The sequence below is a fragment of the Schistocerca gregaria genome, chromosome X (assembly GCF_023897955.1).
Source record: "Schistocerca gregaria isolate iqSchGreg1 chromosome X, iqSchGreg1.2, whole genome shotgun sequence".
In the NCBI taxonomy this organism is placed as follows: domain Eukaryota; kingdom Metazoa; phylum Arthropoda; class Insecta; order Orthoptera; family Acrididae; genus Schistocerca; species Schistocerca gregaria.
In genome coordinates, this window is record NC_064931.1 from 55,016,910 (window position 1) to 55,037,265 (window position 20,356).

General features: G+C 46.2%; 1 protein-coding gene across 9 annotated transcripts in view; it reads right to left on the reverse strand.

The window, feature by feature from the left end:
- Positions 1–20,356, reverse strand: part of LOC126298880 (sarcolemmal membrane-associated protein) — a 323,320-nt gene that overhangs the window by 127,490 nt on the left and 175,474 nt on the right. The gene's annotated exons all lie outside the window — the stretch shown is intronic.

The following is a 20,356-nucleotide window of genomic DNA, read 5'->3' on the forward strand; positions in this document are numbered from 1 at the left end:
GAGAGTAGGAAACGAGATGAGCACTAGGAGAAATTGACAGGAATTCAGTGACAGCTCCAGTAACTAACTGAGTGCAGGGGGAAATCCACATACATAGGCGAGTAAAAGGATCTCATATTTGAGTGGTGTTGGGACTGCAGTTCCACCCACAGGTATGGAATGATCCTAATTTTGGAGATAGGATTGAATTATTTTGTACTAATGACAGGATGTTTGACGGCAGCAGTAACAGCCCAAGATCTGTGTATTTACATAGACTGTGCTATGACATCAGTAACAGCAGTTGCAGAACATGTGTTGTTTTGGAAAGATTACAGTACTTTTTATAATTTCCTGATACTGTCTTTTAAGGCTATTGTTAAAAATATAATGATTTTTAGTTTTTACTCATTTCATGTCCTCTGATAGCTAATACTTAAGTTCAGCAAATATCAGTGTGGTGAAGCCAACAAATTAGATGGGCAATCCATGATTTTTGTTAATTCTTACTTTATTACTGTTTAAGTGTGTGTCGAGATTTTTAGTTTATTGTACAAATGTCGTGTGTCATAAATTTGGGTGTTGCCACAGGTTGGTTAGTATTGGAGAAACTTATCAGGACAGTAGGATGGTGTTTCACTAGGGTGATTGAAGTGTGGAAGCTAGTAAAGTACCAGATGAGGCTCTCCCATGCAGTTGTAGATTATGCAGTAGAGACAAGAGACTCACGGAACAGGAAAGAAAGATTTGTGTCCTCCACCAGAATTAGAAGTGGCATATTCTGAATGTGATTGATTGCAGGGGGGAGAGACAATGGGAACTGAGAACAGGTGACAAGTAATAAGCAAAAGAAGAAAACTTCAGGAATCATATTTCAAATTCTGGTTAGCAGTAAATTAGACTTGTTACTTGAAACAGAAGAGCTTCAACCAGCCTCTGAGCAAAGAGCAAAGCAGAGTGCAGCAGACTCTTTGGAACAATTTTAAGGCTAAGTTGGTATAAAAGTGAAGTAGAAAGGAAAGAGAGATGCTGCTCAATAGCAGTCACGGCAGGGGGCATAGGTAAAAAGCTACAGGAAAACCATCTTGAGCCTAGTGCGAAGTTAAGCCAGGTAACAGAAAGCTTAGGAGCTTTGTGCAATGATTTTGATCAAAAAGATCAGGTGTTTAGAGTTGGAGGAACAAGATGGTTGGTTAGTTTAAAGGCGGGAGAAGAGACCAACCTACGAGGTCATCGGTCCCTTGTTCCTAATAAAACAATGCCGCAAGGTTGAGAATAAAATGGACGTAACATATAACATAAAACAGAAAGAAAGGAAAAGCCACAAGAACGAAGGGGAAGGCAACGAATACTAAAAGGAACAAAAGAGGACAAGAAAACAACAGAGAGGCACTAGAAACAGAAGGGAGTAAAACATGAAAGCAGATTACAGTGGCTGGCCAACCACGAGAATAAAAAGGGCAAGCCAGCCACTCTGCAACACATTAAAACCTCCACCCTAAAAGCACTAGTGTGGAGGACACGGAGGGACAATGGACAGGAGCTAAAACCTACATAGAAGTATAAAACCCATTCTCATGGATAAAACGTAAAACTAAAGCTGCTGGGAAAGTTAAAAGTCTGCCGCAGAGCGGCTAAAAGTGGGCAGACCAGTGAGAAGTGGACGACTGTCATTCAGGAGCCACAGCGAGACTGAGGTGAGTCCTTGCGATGGAGTAGGTAACCATGCGTTAGCCACGTATGGCCAATGCGGAGCTGGCAGAGGACAACTGATTCCCTGCCCGAGGCCTGCATGGAAGACTTCCACACATTCATATTTTCCTAAATGACATGCAGTTTGTTGTGCACGATGTTATGCCATTCTGTCTCCCAAAGCTGCAAGACAGAAAACAGGTAAGCTTTAGAGATGTCTATCTTCAGAAGCGGTTTCTGTATTGCCTGTTTGGCCAGCCTGTCAGCAAGTTCGTTGCTGGGGATTCCAACGTGTCCTGGGGTCCACACAAACAGCACGGAACAGCGGGACTGTTCCAGGGCACAGATGGACTCCTGAATGGACGCTAGGAGCGGGTGGCGAGGGTAGCACTGGTTGATAGCTTGTAGGCTGCTCAATGAGTCAGTACACAGGAGAAATGACTCGCCAGGGCATGAGTGGATGTACTCAAGAGCATGAGGTATGGCCGTCAGCTCTGCAGTGAAAACACTGCAGTCAACTGGCAAAGAGTGCTGCTCAACATGTCCTCCATGAACATATGCGAAGCCTACATGACCATTAGCCATTGAGCCGTCGGTGTAAGCCACTTCAGAGCCCCGGAACAAGTCAAGAATTGAGAGGAAGTGACAGCGGCGAGTGGCGGTATTAACGGAGTCCTTAGGGCCAGGCAAAAGGTCCAGACGAAAATGCGGCCGAGGTGTACACCATGGAGGCGTATGTGAATGGATCACAAGTAGAGGTGGTAAAGGGAAGGACTCCAGTTCGGAGAGAAGGGACTCCACGTGAACCGCAATCGTTAGCCCCGATCTGGGCCACCAATGCAGGAGATGGACTGTCGGGGGCGGGAAAAAGGAGACGGTAACTTAGATGCTCAGGGGAACTATGAATGTGTGGTGCATGACTGGTGAGCAGTTGCGCACGTCTGATCTGCACAGTGGAGGGACACAAGCCTCCACCAGTACGCTGGTCACCGGACTCGTCCTAAAAGCTCCTCTCGCTAATCGAGTGGTGCACAAGGTCGCGTAAATGCAATGCTGAAGGCACTGCCGAAACATGAACCACATTCCCATAGTCAATTCGGGACTGGACAAGGGATCTGTAGAGCTGCAGCAGCATACAGCGATCTGCACCTCAATTGGTGTCGTTCAGGCAACCAAGGGCATTGAGGAGCCGCCAAGCACTTCTGCTTAAGCTGACAAAAATGAGTGAGCCAAGTCAATCGAGTGTCAAAAACCAGTCATAGGAACTGATATGTCTGCACTACAGTGGTTGGTTGGTTGGGGTTGAAGGGACCAAACAGCAAGGTCATCAGTCCCTTGTTTCAAATGTGGTCCATTTCGATAGTGTGATACCACAGAAAAGTCAGAACGATAAAAGGGAAAAGGCTAAAAAATGTAAAAGGGAAGTCATGTTGTCAATGGTAAAAACAAAATGAGGTAACTCAGCAAGAGAGAACCCAACGCTATGATGGAGGCAGGAAACATCCCACCTTTGAAGCAGCAGAGGCAAGACCACCTGCGACTTAAATGGTGCAACTGCTAGAATGTAGAAGTGCATATGGGAAAAGGAGACTAAGCAATCCAACAAAAGGATAAAAACAGAGTAAAAGGGGAGAAAAGAGGATCGCGGTCAGGGAGGGAAGTCTGTAATCTAGAAACACGGCTTACAGTGGGAGATACCCTCACACTCACCGCCCTGCCCCAACACCAGAGTGATTAAAAACCTTAAAATTGAGAATAAAAACCACTTTCCTGGAGGAAACCAAGAACCAGGTCGACCATCCAGGAATCGCCAGCCAACATCAAAGGTAAAGTGCAGGGGAGCCTGTACTTAGCATGCAGAGGCAAAAGAAGGGGGCATTCAACCAAAATGTGGGCTACTGACTGGAAGGCTCCACAACCACAAAGTGGGAGTGGCTCATCATGCAAAAGAAAACCATGGGTCAGCCTGGTATGGCCGATGCGGAGATGACACAGTGTGGTTGAATCCTTTCGGGAGAGCTGAAAGGAAGAACGCCACGAGCCTGGTGTCACCTTAATCGCACGAAATTTATTAGACAGGGAAGAAGCCTCCAAAGAGTTGGCCTAGGATTGTGCGAAGTGGGATTTGATGTGAAGCCGTAAATCCACTGCAGGAGAGGTTACAGAAAATGGGGGTAAGTGACTGCTCCGTCAGCCAAACGATCAGAGAGCTCATTACCCAGGATACCCACATGGCCAAGGACTCAAAGGAAGTCAACGAAACAAGCAGCATGGTGAATATCAGCAAGATGGTCATGGATGGCAGAGACCAAGGGACGGCGCGAAAACCCCCGATCAATAGCCAGAAGACCACTCACTGAGTCCGTGCATAACAAAAAGTGGTTGTGTTGGGACTGTTTAATAAAGGTAAGGGCCTGGGAAATTGCCATCAATTCTGGAGTAAACACCCCACATGTAGGTGCCAGCAGATGATTTTCCGTTCCAACAGAGGACGTGAAGGCATATCCTACATGATCAGCAGATTTATAGCCATCAGTGTAAAAAAACAACAGCATCCCAAAACTCCCATAAAATTTGGCAGAAAAAGGAACAGAACACCATCAGGGGGACGGAATCTTTCAGACCTCGGCAAAGTTCCATCTGAATTCGAGGCCGAGGAACTAACCAAAGGTGAGAGGGGGGGGTGGGGGGGTTGAGGGGGGGGGGGGGGGGGGCAAGAGGAAGACAGGACAAAGAAGGAAGCTGAAAATCACGGCAAAGAGACGCAAGGCGGAGCCCAACCGGTAAACCCACCCGAGGGTGGGAATCAAGTGGGCGATGTCCATGCTCTTGGAACAGGAGAGAATAGGAAGGATGAGTGGAAGAGGAATAGACAGTGAGTGCATAAGACACCAGAAGTTGGGACCGCCGAACAGAAAGGGGGAGGGGATCCCAGCTTCAACCAGGAGACTATCAACAGGGCTAGTCGGAAAGGCACCAGTGGCCAAACGGATGCCACGATGGTAGACTGGATCCAGCATGTGCAGTGTGGAAGGAGCAGCGGAACCATAAACTTGACAACCATAGTCCAAGCGAGACAGAACTAGAGCACGATAAAGACGGAGAAGGAGGCAGCGGTCCGCAACCCAAGAGGAGTGGGCAAAAAAGCGAAGGACATTGAGTTTACGGAAACATCCTACCTTCAGAAGTCTGATATGGGGCAGACAAGTGAGCTGGTTGTCAAAAAGAAGACCTAGGAAACGAACCTGTGGGACCACAGGCAATCGTTGTGCACCGAGATCGAGCTCTGGATCAGGGTGGATCATAGTATGGCGACAGAAGTGGACCACCCGCGATTTTAAAAGAGAGAATTGAAGCCCGTGTGAGAGGGTCCATGCAGAGGCACGCCATATAGCTCCCTGGAGCTGCCGTTCTGCGGAGGCCATTAAAGAGGAACTAACTCAAAAGCAGAAATCATCCACACACAGGGCTGGGGCGACCAAAGGGCCAACAGAAGCCATAAGTCCATCAATAGTAATGAGGAAAAGAAGTACACTCAAAACAGAACACTGTGGGATGCCCGTCTCCTGGGTCCGTGGAGAACTAAAAACAGTACCATCCTGAACCCTGAATGACTTATGGAACAGGAACTGGCGGATAAAAACCGGGAGTGGGCCCCGAAGACCCCACTGATGAAGTGTAAGTAAGATGTGATGGTGCCAGGCCGTCAATAGATCCCGAGATTTGAGGATCCATTTGAGCCGACGGGTTACCATCCGGTCAAGTAACTTGCAAACAACATTTGTCAGACTAATTGGCCGATAGCTGTCAACAAATAGGGGGTTCTTACCAGGCTTAAGGACAGGAACCATGATGCTATCCCTCCACTGAGAAGGGAAGTCACCCTGCAGCCAGATACGGTTAAACACCCGAAGATGTTGCCGTTGTGGAGCACTGAGATGTTGAAGCAGTTGATTATGAATGGAGTCTGGGCCAGGGGCTGTATCATGAAAAGAAGAAAGTGCGGAAAGAAATTCCCACTCAGTAAAAGGTTTGTTGTAAGATTCTGACTGACAAGGGGTAAAACATAAGGCGGAAGCTTCGGCCTGCTGTTTCCGGCGAAGGAAAGCAGCCGGATGGGAGGCAGATGCTGATGCCATTGCAAAATGGGTCGCAAGATGTTCTGCAAGAGCTAACTGGTCCGTACAAAGGCCATCTGGGAGGTGAAGGCCTGGGAGGGTAGAATGCCGATGGAAACCTTGGAGAGAGCGAAGTGTAGCTCATACCCGTGACATAGGGACAGTAGTACTGAGGGAAGAAACAAATCGTTGCCAACATATCCATTTGCTCTGTTTGATTAAATAACGGGCTTTAGTGCGAAGGTGTTTAAAGGTAATAAGGCTGGCAACAGATACGTGCCTCTTAAGGTGTTGCAAAGCTCGACGGCGATCACAGATGACAATGGCAATGGCCGTACTCCACCACGGGACTTGCCTGTGACGGAATGGTCCAGATGAACGCAGGACAGCAAGGCTAGCAGCGCAAACAATCGCGTCAGACACGTCATGTAGGACGTCAACAATAAAACCCGACAAAGAGGGAGAAAACACAACCTCTGCAGTGTATGGAAGCCAATCGGCACGTTGGAAAGACCAATGAGGTAACCTGTCCATCGGGGAGCGGGAAGAGGGAGAGAGAATCAACGGGAAATGGTCACTATCACAAAGGTCGTCTTGTGGCGACCAGTGTAATGAAGGGAGGAGAGAGGGAGAAGAAAGAGAAAGATCAATGGCAGAAAATTACCATGACCAGCACTGAAATGAGTACGGTAACCATCATTAAGAAGGCACAAGTCGTGGTCTGTAATAAACTGATCTAAGAGAAGACCTCGTCTGGATGGAAATGCACTGCCCCAAAAGGGATGATGAGCATTAAAATCCCCGAGAAGGAGGAAGGGAGGAGGAAGTTGCTGAAGAAGGGCAGTTAAGGCAGCAGTTGTAAGAGTCCTGTCAGGAGGGAGATAAAGATTGCAAACTGTGACCTCAGAGTACAGTCACAGACAAGGAGGAGGCGACATCCATGAACAACAGGTCAGAATCTGGTTGTAAAGCCGGGGATGTTACCTCTGGTGACACCAGAGGCTCTTTGTCCCGGGACTTATGTTTCTTCTTCTTCTCAGGTTGAGATCGAGGAAGGCTGTGTGGCATAAAGGAGCCAGCTGCAGCAAGATTGGGAACAGAAAGAGATCGCGCGACCTCGGGGCCGACAGCCTGCAGTCGTCGCGTGGCAGCACACCTTTGGCCTGGAAGGACTTTTCGATTCTGTAAGTGTAGAACAGGGAATCAGTGATCATAAGGTCGTTGCAGCATCCATGAATATGGAAGTTAATAGGAATGCAAAAAAAGGGAAGAAGGTTTATCTGTTTAGAAAGAGTAATAGAAGGCAGATTTCAGACTACCTAACAGATCAAAACGAAAATTTCTGTTCCGACACTGACAATGTTGAGTGTTTACGGAAAAAGTTTAAGGCAATTGTAAAATGCGTTTTAGACAGGTACGTGCCGAGTAAGACTGTGAGGGACAGGAAAAACCCACCGTGGTTCAACAACAAAGTTAGAAAACTACTACGAAAGCAAAGAGAGCTTCACTCCAAGATTAAACGCAGCCAAAACCTCTCAGACAAACAGAACCTAAACGATGTCAAAGTTAGCGTAAGGAGGGCTATGCGTGAAGCGTTCAGTGAATTCGAAAGTAAAATTCTATGTATCGACTTGACAGAAAATCCTAGGAAGTTTTGGTCTTACGTTAAATCAGTAAGTGGCTCGAAACAGCATATCCAGACACTCCGGGATGATGATGGCATTGAAATAGAGGATGACACGTGTAAAGCTGAAATACTGAACACCTTTTTCCAAAGCTGTTTCACAGAGGAAGACCGCACTGCAGTTCCTTCTCTAAATCCTCGCACAAACGAAAAAAATGGCTGACATCGAAATAAGTGTCCAAGGAATAGAAAAGCAACTGGAATCATTCAACAGAGAAAAGTCCACTGGACTTGACAGGATACCAATTCGATTCTACACAGAGTACGCGAAAGAACTTGCCCCCCCTTCTAACAGCCATGTACCGCAAGTCTCTAGAGGAATGGAAGGTTCCAAATGATTGGAAAACAGCACAGGTATTCTCAGTCTTCACGAAGGGTCGTCTAGCAGATGCGCAAAACTATAGACCTATATCTCTGACGTCGATCTGTTTTAAAATTTTAGAACATGTTTTTTGCTCGAGTATCATGTTGTTTTTGGAAACCCAGAATCTACTCTGTAGGAATCAACATGGATCCCGGAAACAGCGATCATGAGACACCCAACTCACTTTATTTGTTGAAGAGACCCAGAAAATATTAGATACAGGCTCCCAGGTAGATGCTATTTTCCTTGATTTCCAAAAGACGTTTGATACAGTTCCGCACTGTCGCCTGATAAAGAAAGAGCCTACAGAATATCAGACCAGCTGTGTGGCTGGATTGGAGAGTTTTTAGCAAACAGAACACAGCATGTTGTTATCAATGGAGAGACATCTACAGACGTTAAAGTAACCTCCGGCGTGCCACAGGGAATTGTTATGGGACCATTGCTTTTCACAATACATATAAATGACCTAGTAGATAGTGTCGGAAGTTCCATGATGCTGTAGTATACAGAGAAGTTGCAGCATTAGAAAATTGTAGCGAAATGCAGGAAGATCTGCAGCAGATAGGCGCTTGGTGTAGGGAGTGGCGACTGACCCTTAGCATAGACAAATGTAATGTAATGTATTGCGAATACATAGAAAGAAGGCTCTTATTGTACGATTATATGATAGCGGAACAAACACTGGTAGCAGTTACTTCTGTAAAATATCTGGGAGTATGCGTGCAGAACGATCTGAAGTGGAATGATCATATAAAATTGTTGGTAAGGCGGGTACCAGGTTGAGATTCATTGGGAGAGTCCTTAGAAAATGTAGTCCATCAACAAAGGAGGTGGCTTACAAAACACTCGTTCAACTTATACTTGAGTATTGCTCATCAGTGTGGGATCCGTACCAGATCGGGTTGATGGAGGATTTAGAAGAAGATCCAAAGAAGAGCAGCGCGTTTTGTCACAGGGTTATTTGGTAACCGTGATAGCATTACGGAGATGTTTAACAAACTCAAGTGGCAGACTCTGCAAGAGAGGCGCTCTGCATCGCGGTGTAGCTTGCTCCCCAGGTTTCGAGAGGGTGCGTTTGTGGATGAGGTATCGAATATATTGATTCCCCCTACTTATACCTCCCGAGGAGATCACGAATGTAAAATTACAGAGATTAAGAGCGCGCACGGACGCTTTCAGACAGTCGTTCTTCCCGCGAACCATACGCGACTGGAACAGGAAAGGGGAGGTAATGACAGTGGCACATAAAGTGCCCTCCGCCACACACCGTTGGGTGGCTTGCGGAGTATAAATGTAGATGTAGATGGTGCCGGGAAGGGGCATCCTGGGAGGGGCGCCCTTGAACGGCAGACGCCGAATGAGTGGGACACTTCTCCGGCTGGGGAGGGGAGCAGCGCCCAGAGGAGAAAGTGTGGGAGCTGCAGGGGACGGGGGGAGGGGGGGGGGGGAGGAGAGTGGTCCGGGATTGGGGTAAGAAAGGGGGAGGAAGGGGTGAAGTTTGAAGGATGAGGTCCCTGAGAAAAATTACACCTTGAACCATATTTAGAGACTGGAGGGGGTTAATGGACACAGGAATTGTGCCAAGATGGGTACAGGCATGAAGGGATGCAGACTGGTTAGCTGAAGCAGTTTTGATTAGCAACAAACCCGACTGAATCTTGCTCAGGGAGTCCACTTCACCAAACTTGGCTTGAATGTGTTCCACAAAAAATAAAGGTTTGGTATTGGTGAAAGTACCCCCATCAGACCTGGTGCAAACCAGATAGTGAGGGAAAGGCTTTGCCCCTAGCCGACGGGCCTGACCTCCTTCCCAGGGAGTAGCCACGGAAGGGAAGGCCGAAGGGGCAGGAGAAGCAGCACTAGAAGAATCAGTTCCACGCAGAGAGACGGCCGCAGAAGAATGGCCGGAGTTCTGGACCCGTATGCGCTTCCTTTGCATAGAGTCCACTCTGATACCACCCACTCCGATCAGGGGCTCTCCTCATGAGCGCCACCCAGCCACAGCAAGGGCCATCTGGCACGGCGGCCATTGCCGGGAGTTCCCCGATGCTCCAGGATGACGAGCAACCACTCCAAGGCTTGCATGGGGTGGTCACAGCTCACAGCTCAGGTATCAGAAGTGTGATCCCTGTGTGTTCAGGGGGCTCAACCAAAAGGGTACATAGCGACCCCACCACATGGGCTGGCTACCGTGCTGGCTATGCACCCTAGCACCAGACAACGACGTGAAAGAAAAGGTGGAATGAACTAGGAGGGCACACGTCAGACACTAGGTAAGGTGCTCTTCCCCAAATGGCTCACACTACGGAAGAGAAATTTAGTAATGGAGGTTAAACCCCAGAGGGGGGACCAGGGAGTGCCGAAAGGAGGTGATTAGGCAACCAATCTAAATTGCAAAACCAACATAACCAGGAGGATAGTGGGGGCCAACATAAGCAAGGACACCAAGAGAGGGAGAGGTGAGGGGGAAGGGGAGAAAAGGAGGGGAAGCAGAAGGAAATGGAAAGGAAGGAAGGCTGCAATAGCTCTGGGGCTCCGTGCTCACCACGCACGTATCCACAAAAGAGTTGTGGACCCCCTGGGGGGTACAGTGAGTGGATTGTCATTAAGGTAAAGTGTGGGTTCCGGATGAACGGTATGGTGCCGACAGAACTGCATGACACACGACTTTGCGGCTGAAAACTGGAAGATATGGGCTAGAGCCCATGACTGCGCCTTGTGGATGACTCCTGGGAGGTGCCGCTTAGCAACAACATTACTGGAGCAGCAGTACAAAATGCAGAAGTCGTCTGCATACAGAGAAGGTGAGACGGAGGGCCTGACAGCTGCTGCTAGATCCTTAATGGCCACTAAAAACAGAGACACACACAATACAGAGCCCTGTGGGACTCAATTCTCCTGTATATGGATGGAACTACGGGAGTAACCAACTTAGACACAGAAAGTACGGAGCAACAGGAAGTTTTGGATAAAAATCAGGAGTGGTCCCTGGAGACCCCACCATACAATGTGGCATGGACATGACGTCGCGAAGCCATGTCGTATGCTTTACCTACGTCAAAAAAGACAGCAATCAGGTGTTGCCATATAGAAAAGGCTGTTCGGATGGCAGTCTCGATGGACACAATATTATCAATGGTAGAGCGATCTGGCGGACGCTGCCCTGTTCCAGCAGCTTACAAAGAATGTTGGCGAGGCTGATGGGCCGATAGCTATCCACATCAAGCGGGTTTTTACAGAGTTTGAGCACCAGAATGATGGTGCTCTCCCACCATTGCGATGGAAAGATGCAATCGTACCAGATCTGGTTGAAGATGTCGCTTGTAGTCAGATGTTTAATAATCTGGCTGTGGATGCGATCAGGCCGAGGAGCTGTGTCGGGGAAATGTGCAAGGGCACTGAGGAGCTCCCACTCTGTAAATGGGGTGTTATAGGATTCACTGCAGCATTTAGTGAATGAGAGGACGTTCTCTTCCAGCTGCCGTTTGAGTGTTTGAAAGGCTGGGGGGTAATTCTCCGGTGCAGAGGCTCGAGCAAGTTGCTCGGCAATCGAGTTTGCGTTGGTACATAACTCGCCATTTATGGTAACACTGCGAACAGCTGTTGGGGCCTGGTACCCCTAAAGGCGTTTGACTTTTACCCTGACTTGGGAAGGTGGCATGTGGCACCCAATGGTGGAGTCAAATCTCTCCCAACACTCCTCCTTCCATTGTTGGATAAGGTAATAAACACGGGCACGGAGCTGTTTAAAGGCTATGAGGTGCTCCAGGGAAGGGTGCCGCTTATCCCATTGTAGAGCTCGTTGACACTCCTTAATTGCTTCAGCGACTTACAGCGACCACCAAGGGACTTGCCTTACGCTGTGGGCACCCTAAACAGCAAGGGATCACATTTTCTGCCACAGAAACAATTATGCTAGTCACCTGCTCAACCATCACATCAATGTTACCGTGTGGGGGGAGATTCAGCGGTGACAGCAGAGGAGAAAGTTCCACAGTCCACCTTGTTCAATGCCCATCTGGGCAGGTGTCCGTGTGCCTGACGCTAGGGCGGTGACAGGTGGTCACTACCACACAGGTCGTCATGTGCTCTCCAATGGATAGATGGGAGAAGTCCTGGGCTGCAAATCGATAAATCAATGGCCGTGTACCTACCATGATCAACACTGAAATGTGTGGCGGCCCCAGTATTTAAGAGACAGAGGTTGAACAGAGACAGTGAAGTTTCGAGATCTCTGCCTCGGTCAGTAGTCATTGTACCACCCCACAAGGGGTTATTATGGGCATTAAAGTCTCCCAGAAGTAGTGCAGCTAATACATGCAGGGGTATTGCACCATCTGGAGGAAGATATACATTGCAGACAGTTATTTCCTGCAGAGGAACAGGAAACTTAGATTTCCATATAAAAGATGAACTGTATGAAATAAGCTGTCAGCCACATGCTGAGTGGATTGCTATTGACAAACAAAATCATCTCTCTGCAATACCAGGTGCTGAATTGAGAGATGGTGATACACAAATCATGGCCTGCACATGAATAAAAGGGGAAGGCCAGATAAGTATCTTGCAGAAAGTGCTCTCTGAATCCAGCAATCATAGCGATTTTGCCTTTTCTGCTTGTGACTCCCTTTAAGAAGAAGCAGATGTTGGAGTGGTAAAGTTATGAGGAAAGTAACAAACTAACTGTCCTCCAAAAGAAGCCCTGTCTAACTAGTAAGGCCTTAAATACTAATGTTAATTTATGAACTACCACTATTCCAGGATAGTGTGAGTAGACCTAAGATTGTTTTAAAGATTCTAATTTTTTAGTTGTTAAACAGAATAGGAAACAAATACAAATTATTTTCAATAACATTAATGACTAAGGCCTTGCTGGTTTAATTTCAAGAACACTGGCGCCATTAGGAATGCAAGACTATTGTTTATCAACAAAATGTATATTTAACCAATTTTACAGACCAGCAGACTGTGTGAAGCATAATTCCACAGCTAAGATTTCAGAAACTGAGAGAAGACATGTTATATGTGCAATATGTTACACCACAAAACACAAAACGACTAGAGGAACTAAGAATTAGACCAAAACTCACTCAAAATTCACCACAGGAAAGCAGAGATAGCCAGAGCAATGATGAAACAAGATCATGAAGAATCAGCAGCTCCTGTGATACCTGCACATTTTAGTCAAACTGCAACAAGTGTTTACTTTACCAACATTAACCCACAGACATGTATTACGTATGACAGTTTTCTTGTTTTAATCTGGCTTTGCACATGGCTGACAACAATCATGGACTTATTTTATGTCTAACATTAGTTTGAATGGTTGGGGAGACAATGAAATCATCACTTGCATACTCAGTAGCAATAAAAATAACACAGCAATAGAAATAAAAATAACACAGCAATAGAAATAAAAATAACACAGCAATAGAAATAAAAATAACACAGCAATAGAAATAAAAATAACACAGCAATAGAAATAAAAATAACACAGCAATAGAAATAAAAATAACACAGCAATAGAAATAAAAATAACACAGCAATAGAAATAAAAATAACACAGCAATAGAAATAAAAATAACAAAGCAATAGAAATAAAAATAACACAGCAATAGAAATAAAAATAACACAGCAATAGAAATAAAAATAACACAGCAATAGAAATAAAAATAACACAGCAATAGAAATAAAAATAACACAGCAATAGAAATAAAAATAACACAGCAATAGAAATAAAAATAACACAGCAATAGAAATAAAAATAACACAGCAATAGAAATAAAAACAACACAGCAATAGAAATAAAAACAACACAGCAATAGAAATAAAAACAACACAGCAATAGAAATAAAAACAACACAGCAATAGAAATAAAAACAACACAGCAATAAAAACAACACAGCAATAAAAACAACACAGCAATAAAAACAACACAGCAATAAAAATAACACAGCAATAAAAATAACACAGCAATAAAAATAACACAGCAATAAAAATAACACAGCAATAAAAATAACATAAAAAAATTCATATGAAGCAAAAAAATACTATTGTTCTCTGGATATATTTTACTTATAGCAACTGTATTGATGGAGTTCAACATGTTGTTGTCCTAGTCAACTCCTACATAAGTTGTGACTTTTGTCTCAAAGAAAAAAAAAAAAAAAAGAGAGAGAACGTTTAGAAATGTGAGGTTCCATCGCATTTGATTGGACTGGAGAGATTGAAGGGACCAAACTATAAGGTCATCAACACCTCATTAACCCAGGAAGAGTCCTCAGAGATGAAGGGGACAGAAGACAAATCCTGAGGACCCTGATTGTATCCAAGAATCAACAAAACCAAGAGACGGAACTAAGTAGAAGAAATAGAGGGGTAATAGGATAATGTGGGTGAACTGAAAGCAGCTTAATGCCCCGGGACATGTTATGTGATGGGAGAGGCACCCTCTGCATCCCAACAGTGTTCCCTCACCCTCCATTACCACAAGAAAATCAGCAACACAGACAAGTTGACAAAATCCCATGAAAGGAAACAATGATGTGACAGTACACCAATGACAGATGTAACAGGACAAGAAAATTAGAAAGGTTGGAAGCGCAGAAGCCAGGCCAGACCACTGAGTAAGGGCAGCCATGGGTCCCCAGGATAGGAGCAAGCGATGTGGCACCCCTCCAACCCATCAAGTGACCTACGAGGTCAATGTGCCCCATCCCAGAAAGAGGAGCAGAAACAACCATCACAGGTAAAACATAAAACTAGATCAGCCACTGTGGCATTGTAAACTAGCACCACAGGCAGCATGTTAGCAAGTTGAAGGTTTCACTGTGAGATAGACAAATTAGGGCAGTCCAGTAGGATATGGACCACCATCAGACAGGCAGCACACTGACAGTGGGCTGGATCTTCCCATTACAAGATGTGGGCACGAGTCAGCCAAGTGTGGCCAATGCGAACAGAACAGCAGATTCCCTTTGAGAAGCACGAAGGAATCATTACCGTAGGGTCACGGCTCCCTTTATTACTCGGAGATTGTCTGAATAAAACAGGAAACACCAACCCACATTCCACGTCTCCACCAACTGACAGGCTGGAGTCAATGGAAACCCCACATCTCCGAAGTCAGCATCCTGGTAGCCAACTTGGCCAACCGGTCAGCGCATTTGTTCCCTGGGATCGCTTTATGACCTGGGGCCCAGACAAAGATAATTGACTGTCCAGCTCGATTGAGGTCTGAAAGGAGATTCTGGATAATCACAACCAGTGGGTGTTGACGGCAGCATTGGTCAATAGCCTGAAGACTACTCAGAGTCACTGCCAACTAAGAATGTCTCACCAGGGACATGCAATGAAAAACCATGGTGTTACCAGTTTTCATTCCAAGGATACACCAAGACAGATTAGAGAACAGGGTATACACCACAGAGTATACAAAAGTGCCCCTTGACAAGAGGCAACAGAGGGAGAAGTTGGAGTTCATAGCAGAGGTACTGTATAGGAAGAACTGGAATCTTAACTCCAGTCCTGGGCCTCTGTTGCAGAAGGTGGATCTTCATACCAGGAAAAAGGACACAGTAGTTCAGATGCTCTGGGGAGCAGCAAATGTGTATCACATAGTTGAGGAACAGTTTCTGGCACATGGACTGTAGTGGAGAGACTCTAACCTCCACAATTACAGTTTTGTTTGTTTTGATTTAGGGCACAAAAACAACTGGGGTTATACATGCCCAAGACAAAACTAAAGAACACGAAGACAGAGAGGAGTTAAAACCAAACTGACATAAGTGAAGACGGCTAAAAACAGGGACGTGGAGAACGGGCTACAAAATACGTCAGAGAAATTGAGGTCAAGAACTAAAAATTAAATGGCCTTTGCCATAATGCTACAACGGACAAAAAGTAAAACACAATCGACTGCTCACACTGTTCACTAAAACGGCCGATAACTAAGATGGAAAACCCAAGCGGGAACGTAAATGGTTAAAAAAATGGGCATTCAGTCAGGAAACGGCGGACAGTTAAAGCGTTGGGGCAATGTGCACGAAGTGGTGGGGGAGTGCTACTTAATAAATGGCAATGGCTAAAAAGGCAGTGCCCTATAAGGAACCTAAAATGCCCTCCTGGTGGGACGGTCAAGAGGAGGTCGTCCAAGCTGCAGGAAGAGGCTTAAAGTACAAACGAAGCAGGGTGGTTCGATCTGCACCCCAGGAAGTACCACTGAGGACATGTAGGACACTGAGGACATGTAGGACACTGAGGAACCACGTACAATAGGACACACGAGGGACCAAGAGAGTTTCCTGTCGAGTATGAGCCCCAGGAATTTTTTAGTTTCAATGAATGGAAGAGCAACACGCCCAAGGTGTAAAGATGCTGGGAGAAACCAATTCGACTGCCAGAAATTCATGCAAATGGTATTGTCACTGGAAAAACGAAAGTCACTGTTGAGGTTTCACAAGTACAAACGAGCGAGACATCGCTGAAGACGTCGCTCAATGAAACAGGTCCATGGTGAAATGCAACAGATGGCAAAATCGTCAATGAAAAGGGGGCCGGAGATGCCCGTCAGAAGACAGGTCATTATAGGGTTAATGGCGATAGCAAAGAGGACAACGCTCACGTCAGAATTTGAAGGCGCACTGTTTTGCTGGCTAAAGGAATCCGACAAGGCAGAACCCACACGCACCTTGAAAACACATTCTTTCAAAAATTCCTGAAGAAAACAGCGCAGGTGGCCACAAAAGCCCCATGTGTACAGAGTATGAATGATACCAGTCCTTCAGCAGGTGTTGTAGGCCTTCTCCAATCAAAAAATATGGCCACAGTATGATATTTCCACAGAAAACCATTCATGACATGGGTGGAGAGTGAGACGAGATGGTAAACTGCAGAATGATGTGCTCAAAATCCACACTGTGCTGTGGTTAGTAAATTGGGAGACTCGAGCCACCATACCAGCCGGGCACGAATCATATGTTCCATCACCCTGCACAAGCTGGAAGGAAGGTGTTTGTCCTTACCGGACTTAGGTAGGGGTATGATAGTGGCCTCAAGCCAGTGTCTGTAAAACATGTCAGCCCAGATGTGGTTGTACGTATTACGCACAAAGTGCTTGCCTGCAAGAGAAAGGTGCTGCAACATCTTAATGTGGACAGTATCTGGCCCTGTGGCGGAGGGTCTGGATGAACTCAGAGCATGATCTAGCTCCCACAGAGTAAAGGCGGGAGCCTTCTCTGCTAATTTCCGATAGAGGAAGGCAGAGTGTTAGTGGGAAGAACTCAAAATTTCCGTAAAATGGTGGCCCAAAAGTTGGAGATAGCAATAGGGTCACGGTGACTTCATCTGCTACTGTCAGGCCAGTAACTGGTGAATGGATCTTGGTCCCAGAGAGTTGTCAGAGGTTGGCCCACACGACAGAGGAAGGGGTGGAACTGTTAAAAGAACAAGTGAATGAAATCCAGCTAGCTCTTTTGTTAGCCCGAAGAATGCGACGACACTTTGGACTCATCTGTTTGTAATGAATGCAATTTGTCAGTGTAGAATGGCAGTTAAAAACAGAGAGCATGTTTCTGCATGCAAATTGCATCACCGTGCGCCACAATCCACCAAGTTCCTGGGACATGGTGTGGTAAAGAGGAAGCGTAGAGGAATTGAACATTCTGCAGCATTAAGGATAACGTTTGTGAGATATTCCATTTTGTCATCACAACCAGGGAAATCTTGTTCTTTGAAGGTTGCCAGGGAGGAGTAAACCTGCCAGTCAGCCCTCGTAAGCTGCCATTTGGGTGTGCACGCAGGTGGGGTAGGAGTCAGCAAATGGATAGCACATGGGAAATGGTCGCTCAAGTAGGTGTCAGAAAGAATGGACAGCTTAAGACGATAGGCAAGCTTGACTGTGCAGAAGGATAGATCCAAATGGGAACAGATGTGCAAGGAGTCAGAAAGGAATGTGGGTGCTCCAGTGTTAAGGCAAAAGAGGTTACGTTCATTAAGGAGCTCAGTCAGGAGTGCACCTCTCTGACAGGTTCTGGGAGAACCCCAAAGGGGATGATGTGCATCGAAGTCACTGACTAGCAGAAATTGGGGAGGTAGCTGCCCAATAAGCTGATGGAAGTCTGTCCTGGTGACACTGAATGCCTGAGGGATATAAATGGAACAGAGGGAAAAAAGTCAGGTGAGGAAGGAAAAAAAAAACTGCAGCAGCTTGAAGATAGGTAGTCAGGGAGATGGGATGACTATGATCATCATCCCGCATGAGCAGTTTGATGCCACAATGAGATGGAAAGTTGACATCAGAGGGAGGTCAAAATGAACTGGGAAGAAATGTGAAAGCTCATAGTGGTCGTAAGGACACAATTCTGTTTCCTGAAGGCAAAGTATAAGGGGACGCTCCAATGCTAAAAGCAGCCACAAATCCTCTTTGTGGGGCCAAAGGCCGTAGAAGTTCCTTTGGAGGAGTGTCATGATGAGGAAGAAATGAAGGAGTGTGTCACCTCGGCAGCTGCCAAGTGACAGCCTGCGAATAATTGCTGCTACAGGGCACAGGAGCAGGACGTTATACTGTTGGCTGAGTGTCAGCAAGATGTTCTAGTGTCATTGAAACAATGACTCTGGTAGCAGTGCATCGGGTTCAGAATGTACAGTCCGACTGTGATAATTTCATAGCCTTCCTTGATCTTGGACAGAAGCATCAGTCTATCGAAGGTGAGAAAAAGAGTGCGGGTGGGAACTAAGAAGGAATCTGCCTTATTCATCACCTGATGGATAGCAATGACACCCTGATCAGAGAGAGATGACTGGATTTCGGCCTCGGTCAAACCATCGAGCTGCCTAGTGTAAATACCACCATTAGAAGAATTCAGAGTTCTAAAGGCCTCATGATAGCTGTGGAGAAGCGAGGCGGCAAGCAGTAGTGGTGCTTGAGAATCAGAAGAAGTCTCCAAAAGCAAAGTGCCATCCTATAAATGAGACCAGGATTTCGCAGGGCCGGCAATGGCATCAACGCCTTTCTGAATAATAAATGGATTTACCATTGCGAAGTACTGACCATCTTCAGTATATGAAAGCACAAGGAACTGTGGTGCACCTAGAAGTGTCTCAATTGGTAGCTTCATTCCATTTACATTTCGTAGACGTTGATTATGAAGATGGTTGGCTCGTTGTGAGATAATTCCCCATGATTGCCAGCATCTCCGATGGAACACTCCCTATTGGCAATTTGGGAAGGTAGCAGCTCACACAAACACCTCTCCCTGGGTCTGGCCTGTACTAGGGAATTACATGTTACCCAGTCACTTGTTATGAATCAGACGCATGGGCCAGCTGTCAGGAGCACACAGGGAGGAAGAAGAAGAGAAAGAGGAACCTCAAACACCAAAGCGGAGGAAAGAGAGAAGGAAAATTAACAAAGGGACAGGGAACAAAAAACAGTGGTGAGACTGTTCTTATGTCAGCGACAGACAATGTGGAACTTTCCCAATAACACCCCGGACATATTCCCCAAGAGAGGGGAAAAAGAATAGCAAGAGGAGAGACATGCAGCACAGAACAGAAATGATGCTGCAAAGGCTGGGGACCTGTGGTAGCTAAGTACAAACCCACCAAAGAGTGATGAGATGCCTGCGGTGGAAGGGGGGGGGAAGGGTCGGGAGGGGGGTAAGGAGGAGGGGGGGGAAGGGTCGGGAGGGGGGTAAGGAGGAGGGGGGGAAGGGTCGGGAGGGGGGTAAGGAGGAGGGGGGGAAGGGTCAGGAGGGGGGGAAGGGTCAGGAGGGGGGAAGGGTCAGGAGGGGGGGAAGGGTAAGGAGGAGGGGGGTAAGGAGGAGGGGGGGAAGGGTCGGGAGGGGGGTAAGGAGGAGGGGGGGAAGGGTCGGGAGGGGGGTGTCCAACAGTCTAGGGGAAAACCACCTTGGGATGGAGCTAAAATACCTGAGACTAGTTACAAATACAGCTGCCATTCACAGGGTGTATACGCGGACAAGGAAAAAAAATTCACGAGCTTTTCCCAAATTTCCCGGTTAAAAATACACTTTATCCAGGGGGAAAACACACTTTTTCTGTGTTAAGCAGAAATATATTTTCCCTCAGAACTGCAAAACTTGTCAATCCTTTGAATGGTTATGGTTTTATACATGGGCTTAGAATTTCCCAGAACTTTAGAAAATGAAACTCAGGGAAAAAAAACACGTTCTGGAAATATCTTTGATGTGCAGAACATGTACACAGTGATTTTTTTTTTAATTACAAAAGTTGTGCGTGTTACGCTTTGAGATGTCTCACACAAATGGGCCAGTAAACTTTTTGATAATGACATAAATGTCCGATCTTCAGGGTTCGAAATTCTTCTAAATCAAAGAGTTGATTTTTAAATGAGAGGCAAACGCTCTTTAATTTCAGAATTCATAGTAGTTTAACTTACGTTAAAGGATATTTACTTTGTAAAGCAACACTTTTCAAACCACCATTCGCAATATTTTCCCACGAACTGTTAGAAATAGGTTCGTTTCTGCAGTTTCC